The sequence below is a fragment of the Rutidosis leptorrhynchoides genome, chromosome 1, assembly GCF_046630445.1.
Source record: "Rutidosis leptorrhynchoides isolate AG116_Rl617_1_P2 chromosome 1, CSIRO_AGI_Rlap_v1, whole genome shotgun sequence".
Lineage (NCBI taxonomy): Eukaryota > Viridiplantae > Streptophyta > Magnoliopsida > Asterales > Asteraceae > Rutidosis > Rutidosis leptorrhynchoides.
Genome location: NC_092333.1, coordinates 553768666 through 553795332, shown reverse-complemented (window position 1 = coordinate 553795332; position 26667 = coordinate 553768666). Strand labels below are relative to the sequence as shown.

The following is a 26667-nucleotide window of genomic DNA, read 5'->3' as shown; positions in this document are numbered from 1 at the left end:
ACATTAATAAGATGCATATAAGAATATCCCCTATCATTCCGGGAAATCCTTCGGACATGATAAAAACGAATTCGAAGTACTAAAGTATCCGGTACTTTGGATGGGGTTCGTTAGGCCCAATAGATCTATCTTTAGGATTCGCGTCAATTAGTAGATCGGTTTACTAATTCTTAGGCTACCAAGCAAAAGGGGCATATTCAGCTTCGATCATTCACCCATATAATGTAGTTTCATTTACTTGTGTCTATTTCGTAAAACATTTATAAAATTGCATGTATTCTCATCCAAAAATATTAGATTTTTAAAAGTGGGACTATAACTCACTTTCACAGATTTTTACTTCGTCGGGAAGTAAGACTTGGCCACTGGTCGATTCACGAACCTATAACAAATATGTACATATATATCAAAGTATGTTCAAAATATATTTACAACACTTTTAATACATTTTGATGTTTTAAGTTTATTAAGTCAGTTGTCCTCGTTAGTAACCTACAACTAGTTTCCACAGTTAGATGTACAGAAAATAAATCGATACATTTTCTTGAATCAATCCACGACCCAGTGTATACACGTCTCAGGCTAGATCACAACTCAAAGCATATATATTTTTGAAATCAACCTCAACCCTGTATAGCTAACTCCAACATTACTGCATATAGAGTGTCTATGGTTGTTCCAAATAATATATATACATGGGTCGATATGATATGTCAAAACATTTGCATACGTATCTATGGTATCCCAAGATTACATAATATATTAGAATATATGTATAGTACAATATAAGTTAGCTAGGATATGATTTGTATAGAATTGTTACAATATTTCCCGTAGCTACAACAATAAAAAAATATCCAATCTTGTTTTACCCATAACTTCTTTGTTTTAAATCCGTTTTGAGTGAATCAAATTGCTATGGTTTCATATTGAACTTAAGTTTATGAATCTAAACAGAAAAAGTATAAGTTTATAGTCGAAAATACAGGTTACAAGTCGTTTTTGTAAAGGTAGTCATTTTAGTCGAAAGAACGATGTCTAGATGACCATTTTGGAAAACATACTTCCACTTTGAGTTTAACCATGATTTTTGGATATAGTTTCATGTTCATAAGAAAAATCATTTTCCCAGAAGAACAACTTTTAAATCAAAGTTTATCATAGTTTTTAATTAACTAACCCAAAACAGCCCGCGGTGTTACTACGACGGCGTATATCCGGTTTTACGGTGTTTTTCGTGTTTTTCGGTTTTAAATCATTAAGTTAGCATATCATATAGATATAGAACATGTGTTTAGTTGATTTTAAAAGTCAAGTTAGAAGGATTAACTTTTTGTTTGCGAACAAGTTTAGAATTAACTAAACTATGTTCTAGTGATTTCAAGTTTAAACCTTCGAATAAGGTAGTTTTATATATATGAATCGAATGATATTTTGAACATCATTACTACCTCAGGTTTTGTGGATAAACCTACTGGAAATGAGAAAAATAGATATAGCTTCAAAGGATCCTTGGATGGCTTGAAAGTTCTTGAAGCAAAATCATGACACGAAAACAAGTTCAAGTAAGATTTCCACTCGAAATAAGATTGTTATAGTTATAGAAATTGAATCAAAGTTTGAATATGAGTATTACCTTGTATTAGAAAGATATCTTACTGTAAATAAGAAAGATTTCTTGAGGTTGGATGATCACTTTACAAGATTGGAAGTAAGCTAGCAAACTTGGAAGTATTCTTGATTTTATGAAACTAGAACTTATAGAATTTATGAAGAACACTTAGAACTTGAAGATAGAACTTGAGAGAGATCAATTAGATGAAGAAAATTGAAGAATGAAAGTGTTTGTAGGTGTTTTTGATCGTTGGTATATGGATTAGATATAAAGGATGTGTAATTTTGTTTACATGTAAATAAGTCATGAATGATTACTAATATTTTTGTAATTTTATGAGATATTTTTGTGTTTTTGATCGTTGGTTAGGCAAGTTATGTAATGAAAAGTCTTACCTACAACTCACCCATAACCATCCACTTATTTCACCAACTACATCCACCAACAACATCTACCAACAACCATTTTTTTTTATTTCAACAGTCGATATCGTACAACCAATAACATTTGACTACTAAACCACAAACATTGAACAAAGACTACAAATCAATTACAACATTATTAGAGTGCTCTCAACCAAGACACCACTTCCTTCTCAGGACTAGCTGTCACATCAGCACTTCTTTTCTAGAACTAAACCCAAAACTAAACACTCCCAACAATGACATACTTTCTCATAAAAATCACCTAATATATCAATTAATTATTTTGTAGTACAAATATTAAAAGCAAGTGTACAAATCAATACAACCCTTTCTTCCTTAACATATCCGTCCTCCAATTTGATTGAAAAGCACGAAACACAGGGCGAGAAAGCTGGGCGGAGGGCTAGGTGGGGGCCAACAAGCGTGTTGCTGGGCGAAGTGTTGGGCGGACGGGAGGGTTGCACCGTTGGGAGCAGCCTTATGAAAGAGCACGCTTATTAAACTGGACAAACACGTTTCACCAATCGAGATCCCAACAACCTAACATCACCAAAGCTGACCTCGAACAAAAAAGAAGATCTAAAGGTTAGGTCATGGGTTCGAGTCTAGCTCGGCTCATCCTATTAATCAATCTGCCTGAAATATGAAGCTCCAGATTGACCTCAGAGAGTTTCTCCCGGATTCATTCAGGATTCAAACCCAGTCCGTCTGCCCATCGGGATAGTTTAAGGATCAGGTTCCTGAAAGGTAAGTCGGATTTCCTCCCGAAAATGCGTGCGTAATAAACGAGAGTATTCAATGCCGACTGTTACCTTAAAAAAAACAGCCATCCAAATGTAAACATTCGAACCTAATGTCACCCAACTACCAACAAAAATAAATAAATAAAAATAATAATAAAAAATAAACACTACAATCTTGAAAAAAAGAAAAACAAAAATAGAAAGCTATGAGCTTGAAGGAAAGTGCCTGAAAAACGAGAGCTGCCTGATGGTTTCCAGCTGTATCTTCTAGATGCCATCATCTAGATGTTTCCATTCTAGTCGTAATCTAGATTTTTCTAGATATTCAAAGAAGACAGCTTTGAACAACTCATACGGAAGTAGCAAAGTTAAATACGATGACGGCCGCCCACCAATCTGTGTTCACACTTCCACCTCCTCAAATTTTGCTATAAATAGAGGTGCAAACCTCAGTTGTAAATCATCTCAAAATCACTCAGAGAAGTGTAATCACAACCTAGAGAGTGTGTGTGAGTTTGAGAGTTTTTTGTAAGAGTTTTGTAATACTCTGTAAATATATTCTTGTAAGTAATAGAGTTATTTTATCTCAAATTTGTATCTCCCAACGTCCAGACGATCCTCTCTTCCCAACAAGTGGTATCAGAGCAAGGTTAGAGGCGTTGGTCGAGTTTTTGAGTTTTCTGAAGTTTTCAACCCCGTTTGTGTTGAAAAATTATTTGTAAGTTGATAATGCCCACGGAAGAGTCAGGATCTTCTTTCGGAGCTATGATTATGCTCACTGCCACCAACTACATGCCATGGAAACCTCGGATGGAAGATCTCCTCAGCTGTAAGGATTTGTTTGACCCTATTGAATTAAAGGGTACAAATCCTGATTCCGCCAAAGAGAAAGAGTGGAAGAAGTTAAACCGAAAAACTATTGGTCAGATTCGTCAATGGATTGATCATAGTGTCTTCCACCATGTTGCACAAGAGACAGACGCATATGTCCTCTAAAAAAAGTTGGAGGACATGTACCAGGCCAAGACTGCTCGGAATAAAGCCTTGTTATTGAGGCGTTTAGTCAACATGAAGCTTAAAAGCGGAACTTCAGTTGCCGAGCATACCAGTGAGTTCCAAAGCTTGGTCAACCAGTTATCATCTGTAGAAATGCCTCTTGGCGATGAAGTTCAGGCGCTACTGCTACTTATTTCTCTTCCCGATAGTTGGGAAACGCTGGTAGTAACACTCAGCAACTCAGCCCCGAATGGCAAACTTACCATATCAATGGTCAAGGATGCCCTATTTAGTGAAGAGGCAAGGAGAAAGGACATGGGCACAGATCAGACCCATGCCTTTATCACAGAGAATCGGGGGAGACAACAAATAAGTAGCAAAAATAAATGGAGAGGCAGAAGCAAGAGCAGGGGCAGGTCCTCTGATAGCCGAAAATTAATATATAAATGCTATCATTGTGGATTAGAGGGACATATGAAGAAGAACTACTACAGATTGAAAGAGGAACAAGGTCAGAGCAGTTCACAATCGAAGAATAAGGGTGGAGAAACATTAGTTACTATCACTGGTGATGTAGCTTATTATTCAACCCATGATGAGACATGCCTTCACGTCTCACGAGAAGACACAGAATGGGTGGTAGATACTGCAGCATCCTACCACGTGACTCCATACAAGGAATATTTCACAACATACAAAGCTGGTGTCTTTGGAGCTGTGAAAATGGGAAATTCCAGTTCCGCTGAGATTGTCAGAATTGGTGATGTCACAATAAAGAAAAGTTCCGGGAGCACAATCACTCTGAAGGATGTCCGCCATGTGCCAGATCTTCGACTGAATCTACTTTCTGGAATAGCTCTTGACAAACAGGGCTATGATAGTTATTTCAGTAGAGGCACATGGAAATTGTCAAGAGGCGCTATGATAGTCGCTTGAGGACACATTTGTGGCACACTATACAAAACTCATGTGAAGATCTGTACAGACGGCCTTAATGTTGCAGAAAAAGAGGCGTTACAAAATTTATGGCACCAGAGACTCGGTCACATGAGTGAAAAAGGGTTGTCTACCATAATAAAGAAGGAGCTTATCAATGTAGACAAGGACGCTGCACTAAATTCTTGCAATCATTGTCTGTTTGGTAAGCAGCATAGAGTCTCGTTTAATTCCTCTTCAACGAAAAGATCAGAGTTACTCAGTCTGGTGCACTCTAATGTTTGTGGTCCCTTGGAGGTTGAATCAATTGGCGGCAATCGATATTTTCTAACGTTTATCAATGATGCTTCTCGAAAGGTGTGGGTATATTTCTTGCGGACGAAGGACCAGGTTTTCGATTACTTCAAATAGTTCCATGTCATGGTAGAACGTGAGACAGAAAAGAAGTTAAAGTGTCTTCGATCCGACAACTGCAGTGAATACTCTTTCAGGCAGTTCGATGCCTATTGCAGATCATATGGCATCCGACATGAGAAGACAGTTCCACGTACCCCTCAACACAATGGTATAGCAGAAAGAATGAACCGAACAATCATGGAACATGTTCGGAGCATGCTCAGTATGGCTAAGCTGCCAAAGCCATTCTGGGGAGAAGCAGTCAGAGCCGCATGTTACTTGATCAACCGATCTCCATCAGTACCACTGAATTTTGAAGTTCCGGAGAAACTTTGGTCTGGAAAGGACCCATCATACTCTCACTTAAGAGTATTTGGATGTTTGGCATACGCACATGTATCCAAGGAGCTCAGGCAGAAGCTGGATGCAAGGACCACTCCATGCATATTCATAGGCTATGGAGATGAAGAATTTGGATACAGATTATGGGATCCAAAGGAGAAAAAGGTGATCAGGAGTAGGGACGTAGTGTTCCATGAAAGCCAGACAATAGAAGATATTGAAAAGCCCACAATATCTCAGAAATCAAATGTTGCTGCTCAAGTGCCAGAGGCAACAATGGAATCATTCATGAGAAATGAATATACAGTGCAAGATGAAATACCAGAAGTAGAAGATAATGAGAAAAATGATGGTGCTGAGCAGGGGGAGCCATAACCCCATCTGCCAGATATTCCAAGACCATCATAAGGCGAAGATGATGGTGGATCTCCCCAGTATATTCCAGAAGTTCGAAGATCTGAACGAAGTCGGATTCCATCGAGTAGATATCCGGAATCCGAGTACCTTCTACTTACTGAAGATGGAGAACCAGAGAGTTTTCATGAAGCAGTATCTCATAAGGACAAAGAAAAATGGTTGCTCGCAATGCAGGATGAGATGGATTCTATGCATAAAAATCAAACTTATGAGATTGTAGAACTTCCACGCGGGAAGAAGGCTCTGAAAAACAAATGGGTGTTCAAGCTGAAAAAGGATGGTAGTGGAAAAGTGGTGAAATACAAAGCACGGCTTGTAGTCAAATGATTCCAACAGAAGAAAGGGATTGATTTTGACGAGATATTTTCACCAGTAGTCAAGATGACTTCAATTAGATTCATACTTGAATTGGTCGCAAGTATGAACTTGGAGCTTGAACAGATGGATGTAAAGACAGCTTTTCTTCATGGAGATTTACATGAAGAAATTTACATGGAGCAGCCAGAAGGTTTTGAGGTTTCAGGAGATAACCTCGTATGCAAATTGAAGAAAAGTTTGTACGGTTTAAAGCAGGCACCTAGGCAGTGGTACAAGAAGTTTGACTCGTGCATGGTGAGTCAAGGGTACAAGAAAACTGTAGCAGATGAGTGTGTCTACATTCAGAAGTTTTCTGGAGGAGATTTTGTTGCTCTTATACTATATGTAGACGATATTTTGATCGTAGGGAAAGATGCAACGAAGATCAACCAGCTGAAGAAGGAAATCTGTAAGTCTTTTGACATGAAAGACTTAAGACAGGCTCAACAGATTTTGGGAATGCATATAACCCGAGACAGGAAGAATAAAAGGTTATGGCTATCTCAGGAGAAGTATATTGAACGAGTGCTTTCACATTTCAATATGAACAATGCCAAACCTGTTAGCATTCCATTAGCCAACCATTTCAAGTTAAGCAAGAGTTCTTGTCCCTCATCCAAGGAAGAGATCGGGGAGATGTTTTCAGTACCATATTCTTTAGCAGTTAGAAGTTTGATGTATGCGATGGTGTGTACAAGGCCCGATATTGCTCATGCAGTGGAAACGGTGAGTCGTTTTCTCTCCAACCCCGGGAAAGAGCATTGGAATGCGGTAAAATGGATTCTCAGATATCTTAAGGGTACAACAAATCTATGTCTTTGTTACGGGGGAGCTGATCCAATCTTGGAAGGCTATACAGATGCGGATATGGCCGGAGATCCTGATAGTATGAAATCTACATCAGGATTCATTTACACTTTTGCAGGGGGAGCTGTTTCATGGCAGTCAAGACTACAGAAGTGTGTTGCATTATCCACAACTGAAACAGAGTATATTGCTGCCGCAGAAGCTGGAAAAGAAATGTTGTGGTTAAAACGTTATCTCCAAGAATTTGGAATCAAGCAAAAGGAGTACAAGGTATATTGTGACAGTCAGAGTGCTCTAGATTTGAGCAAGAACTCCATGTACCATTCTCGTACAAAACATATTGGTATTCGCTATCATTGAATACGCGAGGTAATTGATCGAAAACTGTTGAGACTAGTCAAGATCCATACAAAGGAGAATCCTGCGGATATGTTAACAAAGGTGGTGACTCGAGACAAGTTAGAGTTATGCAGAGACATAACCGGAATGTTTTGTTTAGATACGTCTGGAGGGGGAGAATTGATGGTTTCCAGCCGTATCTTCTAGATGCCGTCATCTAGATGTTTCCATTCTAGCCGTAATCTAGATTTTTCTAGATATTCAAAGAAGGCAACTTTGAACAACTCATACGGAATTAGCAAAGTTGAATACGATGACGGCCGTCCACCTTCCTCGTTCACACCATTCACCGCCATAGATTTTTTGCTATAAATAGAGGTGCAAACCTCAATTGTAAATCATCCCAAAATCACTCAGAGAAGTGTAATCACAACCTAGAGAGTGTGTGTGAGTTTGAGATTTTTTGTAAGAGTTTTGTAATACTCTGTAAATCTATTCTTGTAAGTAATAGAGTTATTTTCTCTCAAATTTGTATCTCCCAACGTCCAGACGATCCTCTCTTCCCAACACTGCCGTGGGAAAATGCCTAGAACTAATGGATGTCGAGAGCACCAAAGTCATGACAATATGAGAAAGCTAGACCGTAAGAGGCTGTCAATCTAACCGTCACACATTTCCATTGTTCAGTTTCATAAAATCTAGGGTTTATATACATTTGCTGCATATCTCATTTCTTCGGATACAGTTAATTACACTGCTCACTACTTGATATCTTCCATATTACTATATCTGAAGTACAACCTAACAGTGTATCTCTATTCATGAATCATCATTTATCTAGATAAATCTCATACCTAAATCGGACACGTGTCACCACCTAATTCTTCCTCCCTAATCCTAATTTTCTCCTAATTTTGAATCAAAAAATTCTTTAATTTTGTAACACTGACACATGTCCCTAATCCCTAATTAATTCCCTAATTAATCACATAAACACATATTAGAAAACGTAAGAATTAACATCAGTTTCATCGTCTCCCTCAGTTTAACCCATTATTAGGGTTTCAACCGCCGCACACAAATTCGCTGCATCATTTTTTTGCGATTCGAATCGACTATCGCACACACAATCGCCGTTTCTTTTCTCCATCGATTGTGATTGGCGATCTGATCTTACGGTTTCTTCTTTTCTGCAATTCTAATGTCATTGGTGATTCTAATTAGGTTTTTATTTAGGATCGATTTGTACCCTATTCAATCTTCAAATGACGTTGTTCTGAAATCTAATTTGAGAAGAAATCAAGGTAATTTTATTAATAAATTAGTGTTTTATTTGGAGTTTGATCAATTACATCTATGAAAAGTACCTTATATATTTGTGAATATATCAAACTAATGCCGTCAATCTTCATAATTTACTTTTGAAGGGCCGTTCGTGATTTGTGTTCGAGGTTTTGCAGATCATATGACAAACATACTTTTTGAACAAAGGATTTTTGGAAGCTTGCTTTTCACCAACCCGATTTGTAGTCCAAGTTTGTTAATTTCTTCATCAAGTACGATATATTATTTTCTCAAATAAATCTGAACACTATTTGATAAAATGAATATGTTCGAGAAATATTGTCGACGGTTTAATGAATCTATTCATTGCTTTGCTTAACTTTACCATTGGTTTAAACTCTTTTAGCTTCTATCAGGTATGCAATTTTCATCATTAGTGTTTTAAATACATTTACTTAACTGAATGTTGTAAAAGATAATTCTTTCATTTTTATTAGCATGGTAGATTATATTCTGATGTATAAATATGTGGTGTGTTCACTTTTAGTAGCTATTATTAATTAGCAACATCTGCAAATCAACGTAAGCAGAAAATTGCAAACTTTTCAACTATCTTAAACATGTAGTTTATAACCTCACCGTATGTATTACCTGCAGCTGCAATATGTATCATGTTGGATAATGGATCGCTTGAAACGGTTCAATTTTCATATGGTCTAAAGTGTGTTTGATCGGGTTAGTATGGTCTGCAACTACTTCTTTTGTCCATTGTTATTTATTATTTAACTTTTAATGCGTTAATTGTTATAAATGGGTTAAAGCTAAAAATAGGCTACAAACTTACACAAATGTACCGATGTCGCCCACAAACTCATCTTCGTCCTACTGTCGCCTACAAACTTTCAAAAAGTGCACCAATGTAAACAAAAACTTTCAAAAAGTGTACCAATGTAAACAAAAATGACTTGCTACCGGCTAAACTGGTCAAATTTAACACGTGTCGTTCGTGGATTGGATCTTAATTCTAAAAAAAAAAAAAAAATTATCAGGTCAAAATTAGTATGTAACAGGTCAAAACGCCAAAATGTTGATATTAGCACATTTTTTCAAAGTTTGTAGGCGACAGTAGGACGTAAATGAGTTTGTGGGCGACATCGGTACATTTGTGTAAGTTTGTAGCCTATTTTTGGCTTTAACCCGTTATAAATTGCTGAAACATTGTGATTAAATTGCATGAACACCATTACTTGAGCAACAAACACATTTTTAACCAAGAGAAATTACTTGAGGTAAATTTAATCAACTATGAGTCACCGAATGTGTTTTTGTGCAGTCATTGAAAGCCAGGAGATAACCTGGAAAGTGGCCCTTTGGAGATAAAGATGACCGGAATTTATATTAGTTTTGCAGTGATTTGCTCTTCTTTCAGATTTTATCCTTATTTGTATGCCCCATTTGCTTCTGATATTAAGGATCTTAGAAATTTAAATATCCGATTTGAGTTGGTCACTCCATTCAAATCATTTACTCAACTATGAGGAGATTTAATTTTGCAATTTCTCGAACGCTATATTTTCCTGACCTAAATTTTTATTTATGGTTTAATGTTGCATTTTGTATTTCTTTAAAATGTTTTATGACGTGCTTATTTTCTAACATCAATATTTGTATCATTATTACTTTAACAAATACAAGTACCAAAGTGTTACAGGATTTTGATTATCAAAGTTAAATTCAAGTTGAGTTAAAGATGACTTGGTAACAGTAAAGGAAGTCTTCTTTTACACTTACCGCCAATAACGACCACAAAGTGAAGCTCCAAATTTAACATGGTTATATTCTAAGCCCAATGCATATGATGGGTCTATATTGACATGGATGTTAAAGCTGATATGGATATGACCCGACATGGTGAAGCTCCAAATTTAACATGGATTTCTAATTGTGTATAGTGAATGAACAAAAACTTGGGGAGTGATGTTTGATTTCTGATTCTTTGTATACCTACGTTGTAAAGAAGATTGATTGATGATTACGTCTAATAGGTGGTGGGTTTTTATGACAATATTCTTCCTTCCTTTGAAAATTTGTTACTGGTTTTGTTAGTTACATAAATGTAATTCATAGTAAAAAGGGGCAAAAAATAAATGTTAAGTGAACTGGCTTATGACCCTTTGGTAGTTTTGTTGCAGGTTTCTTCAGTTTCATTAGCACGTGTTTCATTTGCTTTATGTAATTGATTGATGTTCCTTTGTAAGAACGTACTTTATTTTAGATTTTTTGGGTTTCAATACATTTGGTGCCAATTGATTTGTGATTCTGTTGTGTTTAGGTTTTCATCACCCTTCCAGGACGTCATTACCCACTGCTATTTCCGGTTGCGAATCAACTTTCTATCATATGTATGTGTTTGCAACATTGTGTTATTGTCCGAATCAACTTTCTGCATATCTATCTGTTTCTTTCAGTTTCTTTCGTTACATTTTTGAGGGTAGCTGATTCCTGCAGCTATTGTTTGTAAGTTATTGTGCAAGTTTTTGGCTCTGCTCGAATTTCCTTCATTTTTGTGGTACCAGTCATCATTTGTCATCGCATCTTTCTATTTACGGCTTTATAGTTTAGGGATGCTAATAAACCTGAATGAGTATATGAGTTATATAAGTATTTCTTTTTATATAGTTTTGGTCAGGAATTTTGGGGGTTTAAAGTGGTTTATGAATAATGGATAAATAATTGGGTAAATTGGTGAAATTGTCCCAAGGCCAACTTACTAAAGATGGAAGAAGGAAGAGCTATATAGGGCTTCTCCAATCCTTCAAGGTGATATAATTTATTATTAGTATATAATCAGTTGATATTCCTTTATGCGTATCTAGGTAAACTCATCTTACCATCATCCTGAATCCTGATGTAAATGTGGTTAGCATTTCTAATTATCCTCATGTTAGGTGATTATTTATGATTTCATCTTTTCATTTCAGAACATCAACCATATAGTTATACACCCTATCATATTAAATTAACTTCTATATTGTATGTCTACCTCTCTTTATTGATTTTCTTTTATTACCGTTTTTATAAAATTGTGAAGTTTTATAAGCATTTAGTTTTTTTTTTCTAACGTCAGTTATTAATAAAAGGGTATATTTTGTACAGAATGTCATGTTTATACATAAAAGTCATTGTAATTTTAAATTCCCCTATTATAAATTGATGAGAAAATGATGAAATTTCGGTTCAGATTTGGTTGATCAACTTCATTACATTTCATGTATAGATGGATTACAGATTTTACCTTGCTACCATTGTTTAATGTTTGTTATAGCACTCACACACTTTTGCTATTGTATTTGTTGTTAAATTATCCTATTTTTTTTTTTATTTTTTTTTTTTTTAATAGAAGTTTGGAGATGTTTTTAGTAGTTTTTTGGGTGTTATATCTCCTTCTAGAAAAAAAAAAGTTAGGCTTTTATATTTGGATGCTATCACTTTCTGTATCATATTCATGGGGATAAAAAGTGGGGGTCGTACACCCACAACTGTATATCCCATATTTGTGTCAGTTAGGTGTACATGTGTACTATGATGTACCTTATGTATATACATCATCTTATGTTTCATTATTATCATCTTTTAACATTTACTTCATGTACAAGGGTTGTTTTAGAAAAAAATATATGTATTAATTTCTTGATTTGGTCCAATGAATATAGATATTCACTTCACTATATGTGTTTCAATACTTACAATGATGGTGATCATTTATATCTATACATTGATGTTACATTTTCACATTTTCTTTAATAGTAACAGGATGACATTATATATAAACAATTGAACGTTCAATAATAACTGCATAACTGCATTCATTCATATTGGTTCCAATAATAATGATTTTAGTAATTTTGGTTCTTAAAGATAGACTAACAGTAATTGATGATGATTGTATTATATCTATGCAAATATTTCTCTAATGCACTTTTCAATTTATATGCGGAAACAAACAATGAACATGTTCTATTTGCTTTCCTTAATGTATGTGTAATGACTAAAACAAGGTTATGTTATCCACTCTTGATTATGTGTTTTGTGTAAAAAACCATGCTTAAGGAATTCACCCACTAAAATACTCGTGACACTTCATGTATAATATCTTTAATCGCTATATCATTTAAAATACTCGTGCTCTTAAAATGAAGAATATGTGTACTAATTGTATAATAAGACTACTTCCACTTAGGTGTGTCCCAAAAAGAACCTTTAGTTGAGTTGGATGAGAGTACTGCTATATCTATATATGTGTTGTGTGTTTTGGGGATATTCAGTGGGTTTTCGGGTCTAATTTCTTAAGGCACGGGGCGAAGCTTTTGAAGGGCCACAAGGGGAAGATCGTGTAACAGAAAGAGCTATCTTTTCACATTATTTTAGTTGCTAATGAACGGGCCATAACACACTATTTTACTTGAGCTACAATTTAAACTAATGCACATGGAGAATGTTTTCGACTAATTTTTTTTAACGAGACTTATTAATAGCCGTACAACGCACATGCTCTATAACTGTTTCCAGTGTGAATCTTTGGGCTTTTTGTTCTTTTTGGAACACACCTAAGTGGATCTCATACTTATAAAAACATGCTCATAATGGTATTTATAACATATACATATCATACCACATGATATATATTGAGACTATTCCTCATATAGCTCACACCAATAATGGTTTGATAAACTCAATTAATTTTGCACAGTTATTTTTATCTAAGTAATTATATGGTTCAGGGTCTTACGAGAATTTATAATCTTTGTTTGTATCTTTATAGGAGAATTCTGGTGTTGTAGGGAACATAAATTGGAAAAATTATCCGTGTGGTTTCAATTTAGTCTGTGATTAGATGATAAATTGGTGATGAAATATTATTTTGTTAACTTGATTTTGTAAGTTGTCAATTACTTTCAATCTTATATATGGGGATTTAGTTGAAGAATCAGAAGATATGTTGCACAAGTCAACATAGTCAACTTGTGTATGAAACCCTGATATAAAATGTCTCAAGTTGTTTTTTACCAGATGTCATTGGACGTTTAAGTGGAATTAATGACATCAAGGCACATGTAAAACGAGGAGTGAAGAGTCATAATATCTGAATGCCGAGTTATTGGATCACAGGCTCGAAATCATTAACCTTTCACGTTCTCTCTACGTTCGTCAGTACAGAACCTTTTTTTATCTATAGTAATGGATACTTATTTGTAATTATTTCATAATGGCACCAAGATTTGTTCCACGTTTTGGGCGGGTTTTGCAGATATCCTATATGATTTGATCTTTCAGACTGCTCCCGGTACCTGTGTGATTGTCATCCTTTAAATGAAATGGGATGACACCATTGAAGGAATCAAGAAGCTTCCCAGGCATGTTTCTATTTCTTGCTAATAGTTTTATGTATTTTTTTGATAAATTATTACATAACTTATTTTTTGATAAATAATTGAAAGTTTTATGATGCAGTGAGAAAGGAGACCTTGAATCTGTGCTTGAAGCACCTGCTGCATAAAAACTTAAGCAACTAACTGCAGTTTTGGAACTGGCCTCTATGAAGGAGGTTAACCCTGTCAAGAGGATCAAGAAAGGGTTTAATCGTTATAAACCGACAAATATGATTAGGTTTTTGTACATCCATCTTCATTTAAGAAATTCCAATATCATAAACATCAACTGTTAGGACTTAAACTATATCTTTGAAGAGGCTCATCAATTGTCGTTGATTTTGCTTCTTTTTGTTGCAAAAAGACTCCTGTTTTTTATAACAGCTCACAAAAGGCCAAAGCACCAAGGTAACATTATAACTATCCGTGATAATACAAAATACATCTATAAGACATGTTCTTAATTTAACACCTGAAAGGTGTTTGAACTTTATGGTTGAGTTTATAGAAAATACTAAATACTATATACTATATGTGAATATTCATCAATACACAATCATGTGATGCCTACAATGGTTCAACCATATGAACTACAACAAGAAGTTACAGATTCAAACTGCGAAATATTAATACCAAGGGGTAATATTTTGGTGAGTCTAATTACTTAATTTAATATCACATTATTTTTATTAATATCTATTATTAGATAACAATGTGTGTGCTTAACGTAATCAAATTAAATGTTGCTCCTATAATTAGATTTCTGTAACTGTATTTTGTGTTTGTAGCGTCTGCTAAACAAGTTGATGTTACTTCCGGGTCTACGAAGTGGTAAAAGAGTTTCATGCTTCAATATGGAGAAAGTTAAGTACAAATGGAAGTTGAAACAAGAGAAGTTGAAAATAAAACCAAATCCATGTGTGTCTTATGGATTCAAGCAATTCAAACAAGAAAATCGACTAAAGTCGGGCACAAACTGCTTATTCAAGTACAAGTACAAGGAACGTGCTTTTTATCTTTTAAATGTTTTTAGTTATCATTAACGAAAACTTGTGTTTTGAACATTTATAAGATAAACATATTTGAAACGTTTTACTTATATTTATTCTTTGTCCTCTTCAGATTATACGTACACCTTTTATTTATAAAATGTCCGAAAATAAGTACATATTTTTTTCGGATGAGTACCCGTCCAACGGACGGGCTCATAAATCTAGTTGAGATATATTTAGGGTTCTTAATTGTCATGTTTTAACTAAATTATTATGACTTTCAACCTAACAAGTTGAATTGTTTATACTATTAGCTTTCTTCTTGTAATTTCATATTTTTTGAGTTATTTACATACAAGTTCTATCTACTTATTTATAGGGAATTAATCTTATAGATGCATAATATGGAATGTGTATGCTAAATATTACTAATTATATTTGATTTATAATAATTGATGTTGAAGGAAGAGGCATCAAAGTAGACAAATGACAGAATATGTTGCTGTCCGGCCGTTTATAGAGTTCAAGGTACAAATGCAAAACTAAAAAACCTTTTTCATTAACCAACAAGGTTTATAATGATGTACTATGTCTATCGCTGCGAGTATGGGTGGGCTGGGGCAACCACTGAGGGTTCAAGTTGAATGGGGTTGGGTTGACTCAAAAAAGACTTTTATGTCTAGTTTTATGAATAAACAACTAGCGTGTTTTATATGGTTACTGCAGCAGTGATATTACAATAATTTTCTAAATCTCTGAATAAAGAAATTTAGGAGGTTGTATGCAATTAAAATGCACTTCCTGCAACTCTTACCTGTTTGGCACTCGTTACCCTTTATTTGTAACCAAATTTTTATAGGACATATTTGATATATAATATTAACTCAAATCAACCGATATATAAGTAGATGGGCCGAAAGATCCACCTCTAGTCCTGTCATCTGAAACTTAAAACAATGGTACAATGCTGAATTTTTTTTATTTTTTTTTGAATTATATAGAGAACTCGGGTCTTTCATCTATAATATAGAACTAACATCCTCTTTTTACAGGTGTCACTGAATCAGTGCTTTGTTCAGAACATGAAGACACTGCTGTAATTATCCAAGTCTGTGTGCCTCAAGCGTACTAATGAATTAAGGAGCCTCGTGGGTTTGTATGGTCTAATATTTTAACAAAAGTATTATTCTTGCTACTAGTTTCTTGTATGTTGTACTATATAAGGTATTGATATAAATGCTATAGGTGACTATATGTGTGTGTTGGTTAACGGTTGATAACATTGTATGTTTTAAATGGGTTGGGTTATACACTAACACTTCTTTTGTCCGTTTTCTTCTATATTTTTTTTATGCTACAGTTGATTACCAAACTATATTATTACAATAATTAACTATACTTTTTCTTAGAAGGGACTTATATGGTTTTGTGCATAAAAAGTTCACAATGGGAAGCTTAGACCCGTTTCACCCATTTATCCCATTTTCCTAATATCTTTTGTGATTTACCCTTTTGACCCATTAGAGATTATACGAAACCCAAATTTCCCCATTCTTAAGCGAATGGACTGTAATAGCCACCTTTAGTACTTACTGTCTTAAAGTGTAAGGTAGAATGGAAATTTGAAATTGAACTCTGCAACTCATCAATACATATTTAAACTTTAAACCATCATGCTATCCTACTTTGCTTATATGCTTTTGTACTTTAGATCTTTCTTATGTAGTTGTAACAAATATTGGATATTGGATCTTAATTTAAAGAGAACCATACAATAGAACCTAATATGTTCGACATATATATTTCACAATATTCAGTTGCGTTAAGTAGGGATGAGCAGAAGTACCATTTTACCAATCCCGAACCGGTACCGGCACCGTTTTACCGGACCGAAGGGTAAACGGGACCGGTTCCGGTTCCAGATTTTGTGGCTTTTCGGTTTCGGTACATAAGATGCGGTACCGGTACGGTACCGGGAAATTCCCGTATTAGTACCGATTTCATTACCCATTCTTTTAAAAGCCTGGAATATGAAAAGGCCTGGAATATGAAAAGGCCGTAGCTTGGTCCCTTGAAGCTCGCGTATTAGTTCACACACGGTATCTCCTCCTTCAAAAAATTGAAAAGTCCCGTACCCTAATCATCAAAAAAAAAAAAAAAAAAAATTGGTCCACAAAATTCAAAAACCCTAATCATCAATCAACATGGACTCTCCTCCTTCATCACTTCCATCATCATCAATCCCTTCCATGATGAATGTTGTTTGGTGCTGTTTAAGGCTGTTTTGATGCTGTTTAAGGCTATTTTTTGTAAGAATGATGCTGTTTTTGTATGAATAATGCTGTTTTTTGTGTGAGTAATGCTGTTTTTAGTATAAATGATGCTGTTTTTTGTATGAATGATGTTGTTTGCATTCCATATTTTTTGGCAGTCCAAATTCGGTACTAACAAGTAAAATTCCGGAATTACCGGTACCGGTCATGAAAAAACGGTACGGTACCGGTATTCGATATTGGGGAAATTCGGGATCGGTATTTTTCGGTTCCGGTACGGTTCGGTACCGGTTCCGTACCGTGCTCATCCCCCGTTAAGTACCGAACTTGTCAGATTTGGTTCACTTTGTATTGAAGGTCTGTGCTGGCAACACATTAGGGGGATTTACGTGCTAGTTGCGTTAGGCATAAGTTGAGTGGTGAAGTTTTATTTCAATTAGTGTCATCAATCAGTAAAACATATAAATATCTAAGTAACTTATAGTACTTGATATATGTTTCAAATTTGTAAGTTGCTGCACTTCAACCAGAAAGGTACTACTTTAGTCTATACCTTAAAATGGCTGATATCACAATGCCAGTCGTAAGAACCGTTGTTGCCAAAATTAGTGATGCCTTCTCTTTCTTTTTGGTTTGCTTGATTGGACGGTCATTAGGTTTCATCTATACTGGGATAAGGCAGTCGCTGAGGTGGAAGTAAGATATACCTGGTCCTTTCCTCATTCCATCTATGGTTCTTTTTGACAATGTTAATGATTTAGATGAAGTATATAATGTATGCTAAATAGAATACTGTTATTTTTCCACACTGGTTCTTGATTATTTGTCACAAGGCTGTTCAGTCTAATTTAGTTTTGATTAGAAGAATGATGTGTTCTATTTTGATCAAGGATACATGAGAACACTTAAGATGAAAAAGTCCTTCTCCACATATTAAATTGACATAAAGTAAAAAAAAAAAAAAAAAAGTAAGTATCTTTTGACGACATTGGTTGCTCCCTTGTTTTTTCAACGGATAATCATTATCGATATTAAGATAATTATTTTATTTTTTAGAATTATATTTTATGTACCTTTGATGTGGGGAATCTAAGTGAAAAGTTTTATATGATGACTAATTGACTATCTTTTTGCAGATAGCTTTAAGTACCCGATTGGATTAAAAATCGCTTCAGCTTCACACAGTGCATTATAGTTCCGCTTGTATTACTGTTTTTGACTTGTAGGAGGGTTCTCGGGATGAGTATTTCTACTAGAGGTGATGAATTTGAACCTTTTACTACTGAGTGGGTTAATTTGAGTTTTCGTGTTTCATATGTGTGAATTAAAATTTCCTAGCTAAAAAGATAAAGGATTGGAAATTGCTCAAGGTCTACTTGTGATGCATACAAGTATACAATATCTTTTCGTTTTATTCAATGACTTTATCATTTCATTGTTTAGTTTATGATTAACTCATATATATATATATATATATATATATATATATATATATATATATATATATATATATATATATATATATATATAGGCACTGATGTAAAGTCTGCCAACACGTCGGTATGGGGACTAACGCGTCCCGTTTCACCCAAAAATGCCTAAAAAGTTGGGTCAAAGTCGAGTTGACTCAGGTCGGTCGGTCAACGTAGGTCAAAGTTGCTCAAAATTTTATTTTATTTTTAAACTGGATTTTGTGCCCTATATATGTGGGGAATATTTTATTTTTATACTGGATTCAAACCCGGTCAGCCTGCCTCTCGGGGTGGTTTAAGGATCGGGTTCCTGTAATGCGACTGAGTTTCTTCTCAAAAGTGCGTGCGTGCATGACATATGATCGCGAAGGTGGTCAAGTCCCCCTCTCGGTGATGCCGACAAATTGCTTTTAAAAAAAAAATGTTTGATATATTTATGTGTAATATATCTATGTTTAATTTATTTATTTTTTTTACTAAAAGTCAATGTTGGTCAATGATTGACTCGTCATTGACTCGACTGACGTGTCCCTCCAAGGACCCGATTGACTCGTCCCCTACTCGCGACTTTTACAACCTTGTTTATAGGAAATAAATCACAGTTGAAACTTGAAAGTAACTGTTAGGTTATCTGTCAATCCAGACCGGCCTGAGTGCCTCACCTGTTGCAACCTAGACTTAAACTGATCATCTAAAACTGAGACTCATTCTAGTCTGACACACTGATCTTGCCACCTTTAGATACCATAAAATGATTACCTGATTGAGAGTGTTGGACTCACTTTAGGTCCTTTTAGGAAGGGACCAAAAACGTAAGGTTGTTGGCTGCGGTAGTTCATTGCTGCTTTTTAGATAAGTAAAGAAAGCTGGTGGGAACATGAGCGGGAAGGGACGGGGACAGTAGGTAACTTCTCTTTTTGAATTTCGAAAGAATTGTAAAAGTTAAAGTAACTTTCATAAGATCAACTTTTGCTGCCCTACCATAACTCTAGATGAAAAATCTTCTCATCAATCAATACTTTATGCAATTTGAGTGACTTAACTTTTTAAAAAAGAAAAGCTTTTCCCACTTAACCCATCAGTAAACTGTTCTCTAGTGTAATACTGCTTTCATTGTCAAATTTTGCGCAACATACAACTCCGAATACTTATAGTTAGAAGCTACTCAAATATGAACACATAGAATCTGGAAATTGCTGCATAAGTGATCAATTTACTAGTTTACCCTGTAACAGGCGCAGGTAAAGTTACCTGAGTATACACAACCATAATTGTGAAGGTTCTGCATTAGTTCTTGAAGAAGTTGTGATAACATCCATTTCATTGAAATTTCTACTGAACTTCCAAGCTGCACCAGACATATTTGTATCTACTGTGATCATGAATGTTTTATTTATTTATTTATTTATTTATTAATTTTTGTGTGTGGATAAAGCGGGTTTGTTAAGGGCCGCAATGGATATGTGGGAAGATAATAGCAGGTTAGTTAAGGGCCGCACTGGGTTCAGGGCGAAATGTGTAATGTCTAGCAAATTTCGTAATGTGAAGTTGGGTTGCCCCTCAAGCTATTCATTATCCATTTGAAAATAATGATATCTAGTGCCTAAGATTTCTAAAAGAACTATTGTACGACATTGATAACTTGAAAAAACAATTTAGGAGGTGAGCATGACCTGTGGTTTTCTTATAACAGGGGTAGGAAGTGATCATTACATGTAACTTCCTGGGTGGGTAGGTAATGCCCCCATCAGTGACCTTAATACCCCTGTTAAAAAAAAAAAAAAAAAAAAGAGGTAGTATCATACATAATATACTTTGATAAACTTTACATTGGTGTGACTGATCCCTTTTAAGCATTATTTTGTAAATATCACACATTATAGTCATTTGACCTGTTTATGTCAATCAATTAACCTGAATTGAGTTAGGTTTAAAGTAAGTTTACAGACATGTACATGTGTGATTGATGTTCAGACTTCTATAAATTTATCATATAATTGGTGTGTTAATGAGGGAATACATACGATTTTTTTTGCCTCGTACAGTGGTATGGTTATAGGATACTATTAGACCATTTGTATCGGGGTTCATACAACCCCGTTGTATCCGAGGTGTCACCCAAAAACGCCGGCGAAATCCCGTAACGTGGTGTTGGGAGATCCCGTTGTCCAACGGGTATGGCAACGTACGTTGATGCCAACTGGAGGAATTTTATGTTTTTTTTAATTTATTTTAGACTTTTTTGCTCCGTTGGTCCTTTAATTATACACGAAATTGCAATCCGAGTCCCTCAAGTTCTTTTTGGATTTTCGAGTCCTTAAAATTGCAAAATTTTGCAATCCGAGTCCCTCCGTCAGTTTGCCGTCTAAATTAGCCGTTAACCCTTGACATGTGCCATGCATGTGAGGGTAAAATCGTCTTTTTACTCTTTTCTTCGACTTTTTTGCTCCGTTGGTCCTTCGTTTATAGACAAAATTGCAATCCGAGTCCCTCAATTTTTTTTTTTTTTTTTTTTTTTTGAAGGCCAAGCATAATCCATCACCACCAAATTGCAACTCGCTACTGCTGCTCGTTCGAACCAGCGAAACCACCACCTTCATTAAACTAATCACCACCACCTGCTGTACTGCTCGTTCCTGCTGCTACTTGTCTTTCCTGCTTCATGTTCGTGTTCGAAAAATCCATCAACACACCAACAGAACTTGCTATTTTTTTCTGTTTTTATTCCAACCACCACGAACCCTTTTTACTACTCGTTCACTGCTATTAAATGTCACTTACTTCTGTTTTCTGTTCAGTCTGTCGAACCCACTGCCGCTGCTAGATTACTGCTGCTATATCTGATGTTTCTTTTTCTGTTTCTGGTGTAGTACAACTCGAACATCCATCTAAAACCACAACCACTTGTTGCTATTATTCTATCGAAGACTACTGCTGCGATTATTGTTTCTATTTCAGCTGCAACATCGAGTGGTTTCTGCTGCTCTTTTTCTATTTCTGTTCGAGCCAAACGAAACCAAACACCATCGCTTTGTATTTTTTTTTTCTTTTCGATGATGATGAACGAAATTAATGATTGATGATATATAATGATGAAGATGATACGGATGTGGTGAATGGGATGAGAATATGATGATGATGATGGACCGTGATAATGGTGATAACGTGATGATGATTCAAGTGAGAAAGGAGGATGATGATCGTGATTTTATGTTAAAATGATGATACGCGTATGATATGGTTAAGTATTATGATGAATCGTATGATGATGATGATGATGATGATGATGTATAATAGATGATGATGATGGATGTGTGATGACGATAAGAAAATGAAAATGATGATGAATGATGTTAAGATGATGATGATAATATTATGATAATGATAATGATGATGGCTACGGTTTCAATGATGATGATGTTAGGAATATGATGATGATGATAACGATCGATGATGATGATGATGTTAGGAATATATTATGCTTGGCCTTTCAAAAAAAAAAAAAAATTGAGGGACTCGGATTGCAATTTTGTCTATAAACTAAGGACCAACGGAGCAAAAAAGTCGAAGAAAAGAGTAAAAAGATGATTTTACCCTCACATGCATGGCACATGTCAAGGGTTAACGGCTAATTTAGACGGCAAACTGACGGAGGGACTCGGATTGCAAAATTTTGCAATGTTAAGGACTCGAAAATCTAAAAAAAAAACTTGAGGGACTCGGATTGCAATTTCGTGTATAATTGAAGGACCAACAGAGAAAAAAGTCTTTTTCTTTATCTAATAGAAGATTCCTTTTGAGATTTCCTGTCACACTTCAAAAAATGGTAATTGGACTTGACAAATGACAAGAGAGATGGACCAAGAATAAGAAAAATAATTGATTTCACTAAAAGTGGAGTTCATATTTTGTTGGTTATTTAATTTGTTGATAGATTTGTTCACTTTTCTTGCTTGATGTGTTCATTGTAGTCTTTAAGTCACATCCACCTAGTAAAATTTCTACCTCAATATATCAGGATTATGATTTGTTGGCTATATAATGTGAAAATGATATCTGAACAGCAATATAATATGTAATCATGACGTTTGCTTTATATAGGAAATCAACATAGGGCCAACATATAGTAAACACTTATTAATGTTATAAAATAAATTTAATCAATTTATGTAACAATTATACTATAATTTATATCTACACATACTCATGGTATAGATATTCCTACATTATATTTGTATGCTGCAGCTGGCTAGGAAATTTTGTTACGACACCTACATATATGATAAGATACACATGAAGCTTGTTTCTTAAGAGACTCTTAACGTTGAATTCTCAATACTAATGGAGTATGGAGCATGTGTAAGCAACTAGCCATATGAAACTACCATACACCGTAAGAGACCACCACAAAATAATTATCCAATAAACTGTTGTAATTTATTTATGGGCAAATTGCACAGAAAGATAACATAAAAGTCACCTTTTGTCAATAAAAGATATATCGGTTTTTTCTTTGCTCATAAAGGAGTTTGATTTCAATTTATTGCATAAAAAGGGGTATCTGATTCAAGCTAGTCTCGCCATCATCTTTTTCAATATCATTAATTCTCATTAATATAAACATACACATATTAACATAACATATTTGTATAACATAATTGGATAGTACAAATAAACATATTATCATTTTCACTCTCAGTGGCGGAACTTAACCTAGTCACAGATGGGGCGGGTGTAAAAATTTATTAATTTTTTCATTGATAGGTGGGGCGAACACTAAAAAAAACCTTATTTTTTAGTAAATTTTTTTTAGCGTAATTTTTTTTAAATCCAGCTGGGACGGGTGCCCCGCCCTGCCCCTTATATATTCCACCCCTGTTCACTCTTCAAACTGGTCTCGCCATCATCTTTTTCAATATCATTACAACAGCAACAACAAAACTCAATCCCACACCTGCGAGGTATGAGGGAGGTGCGATGTAGACAATCCTTCCTCTACCCTATAAATAGAAGAGAAGTCGTTTCTTTAACCACGAGTAGAGAAAAAAAATTCTCCACCCACCAGGTAGAGAAAGTCATCCCCCTCTCTACTCCAGGGTAGAGAGATTGCTTCCGTGAGGACCTCCGGCAAAAAAAAAATGCTTTAATAACTAAATACAAAAGAAGAATAATGAAAATATAAATAAATAAATAAAAATGAGACGACATGGAAATGGTAGAATTAAATTTCCATGGATTTTAAAGTCTGCCTGAAAATCAATTTAGGCTCTAGGTGGCAGTCAAGATGCCACTAAAAACGACGCTTGTTATTGCCTCAAAACATAGAGTCAAAAGACCTTGTGAACAGCAACTCGGAAGCATGTCAAGTGGAAGTTGTTGCGCAAGCAAAGAGCCAACCACCCGTAACAAACCAAAACACCACTCATGCACCTTTACAGTAGACATCCCCGAAGCCACACAACTAAAAGAAACCAACCAAGTTCAAGATCAAAGAATGTCGTCCTCAGGCATAATGGTTCCAAGATGCACCGAACAATGCGAAGCACCTGATCATACATACACCCATACATACACTCATACATAAACCTATAAACATACCTACATACATCCGTCCACAAACATAGCTACGTACGTACATGAATCATACCTACGTACATACCTACATACATACATAACATATAACCATACACACATACATAAGCATACATACATACGTACATACATATTACATATATACATAAATATTTACATACATCCATACATACATATATACCTACATAGGCATACATACATGCACAAAACATACATACCTACATCCGTATACGTTGATACGTACCAAGTCATACACAAACCTAATAACAAAAACATACATACTTAAATACATATACATATATGCACACCTACAAACAAGCAAAAACATACATACATACATACATACATACAATGATACACATAATAATATGCTGATAATAGTAACTAGTAATAATAATAATAGTAATAATAGTACTAGTAAAATGTAATAATAGTAACGGTACTATAATAGTAGAAATAATAATAATAATAATAATAATAATAATAATAATAATAATAATAATAATAATAATAATACAATTACTGTTACAAATTAATTAATCAATTAATAATAATAATAACGCTAATAATGAAAATATTAATAATAATAATAATAATAATAATAATAATAATAATAATAATAATAATAATAATAATAATAATAATAATAATAATAATAATAATAATAATAGCAAGCACCCTACTCGACCCTCCATGCATCCCTATCAGAAGTCATGTCCTCGGTCAACAAAAGCTCCTTCATGTCAAGCCTTAGTCTATCCATCCACCTACGAGTAGGTCTACCCCTTCTCCTTACGCCGTCGACCGTAAGTGCCTCGACTCTCCTAACCGGGGCAGTTCGTGGTCGCCTCATCACATGTCCAAACCATCGAAGTCGCTCTTCCCTTAACTTGTCGGTGATGCTTCTGACCCCAAGGTTATCCCTAAACACACCATTTAGGATCATATCTAACATGGTTTTACCACACGTCCACCTAAGCATCCTCATTTCCGCCACCGCCATCCTTCTCTCTTGGGCCTTCGTCATTGGCCAACATTCCGATCCGTACAACATTGCAGGTCTAATTGCCACCTTGTAGAATTTTTCTTTCAGTTTAAGAGGTATCTTCTTGTCACACAAGACCCCTTTTGCTGCTCTCCACTTCAATATCATTACAATTCTCATTAATATAAACATATACATATTAACATAACATATTTGTATAACATAATTAGATTTAGTACAAATAAACATATTATCATTTTGACTCTTAAAAAAACTTAACCATAAACATTTGAAGATAATTGGATCTGAATATACACATATACAAAAAACATATAAACCCTTGAATCTCTCTTCTAATTTTGCCCATAAATCAGTTTGTTCCATGTGAATGACTGAAGAACACATTTATAACTAAAAGTAATAATTAATGTATCTAAGCACGATCTGGTCTCATTATCATTACTCCGGAATCCAACCACCATCATCGAAAAAATGTATGCCGAACCACAACCATTTATATAGATTCGTTGGTTCATCTGTTCAATCGAGGGATGTATGTGGGTATCGTAATTAGGGTTTCGTAATCTGGTCGTAATGAGGATGTACATGAACCCTAAATTTCCTAATCTCGAGTCTTCCTGAATCAATCCGTTCAGTTGTTGCTAGCTGAATGATTGAATATACAGAAAAAAGAGGCAAATCGATTGGATAACGGTTAGAATCAGATAAATCACGATTTAGGCCTTTCTCCAGTGACTAATTACGGCATGTATAAGACCATGAGTAACGGTGCGTGTTGCAGCAGTGTTGTATCAAACACGCTTGTAACACGCAATTAACAAGGCGTGTTGCAGGGTCAAAAAGATGGCGTGTTGACTTCCTTTACGGGAAGGTTTCGAGCATTTTTGACCCAATTTGTCGACGTGGAGTGTTTTTATTTGTTGGTTGTGTATGTATTTGAAGTTAAACGTGTAGTGACCCGAACTTTTCCATGTTTATATATATTAAATGAAATTGATATTTACATGATTAAATATTTCCAACATGATAAACAATCAAACTTGTTAAGACTTGATTATTTGAAATGAGTTTCATATAGTCAATTGACCACCCAAGTTGACCGGCGATTCACGAATGTTAAAAACTTATAAAAAATACATGATGTTATATAAATGGATATATATATATGGTTAACACGAGATTATGATAAGTAAGTATCTCCATAAATATGTTAACAATGAGTTATATACACACAAATGAGATTATT

At 34.9% G+C, this 26667-nt stretch overlaps 1 long non-coding RNA gene across 1 annotated transcript; it reads left to right on the top strand.

Annotated features, from left to right (window-relative positions):
- The first annotated feature begins 8117 nt into the window (after positions 1–8117).
- LOC139886368 (uncharacterized) lies at positions 8118–16017 on the top strand. Its single transcript, XR_011772410.1, has 3 exons — positions 8118–8180; positions 15543–15606; positions 15987–16017. It is a non-coding gene; the product is annotated as an uncharacterized lncRNA (long non-coding RNA).
- Positions 16018–26667: the final 10650 nt, after the last annotated feature.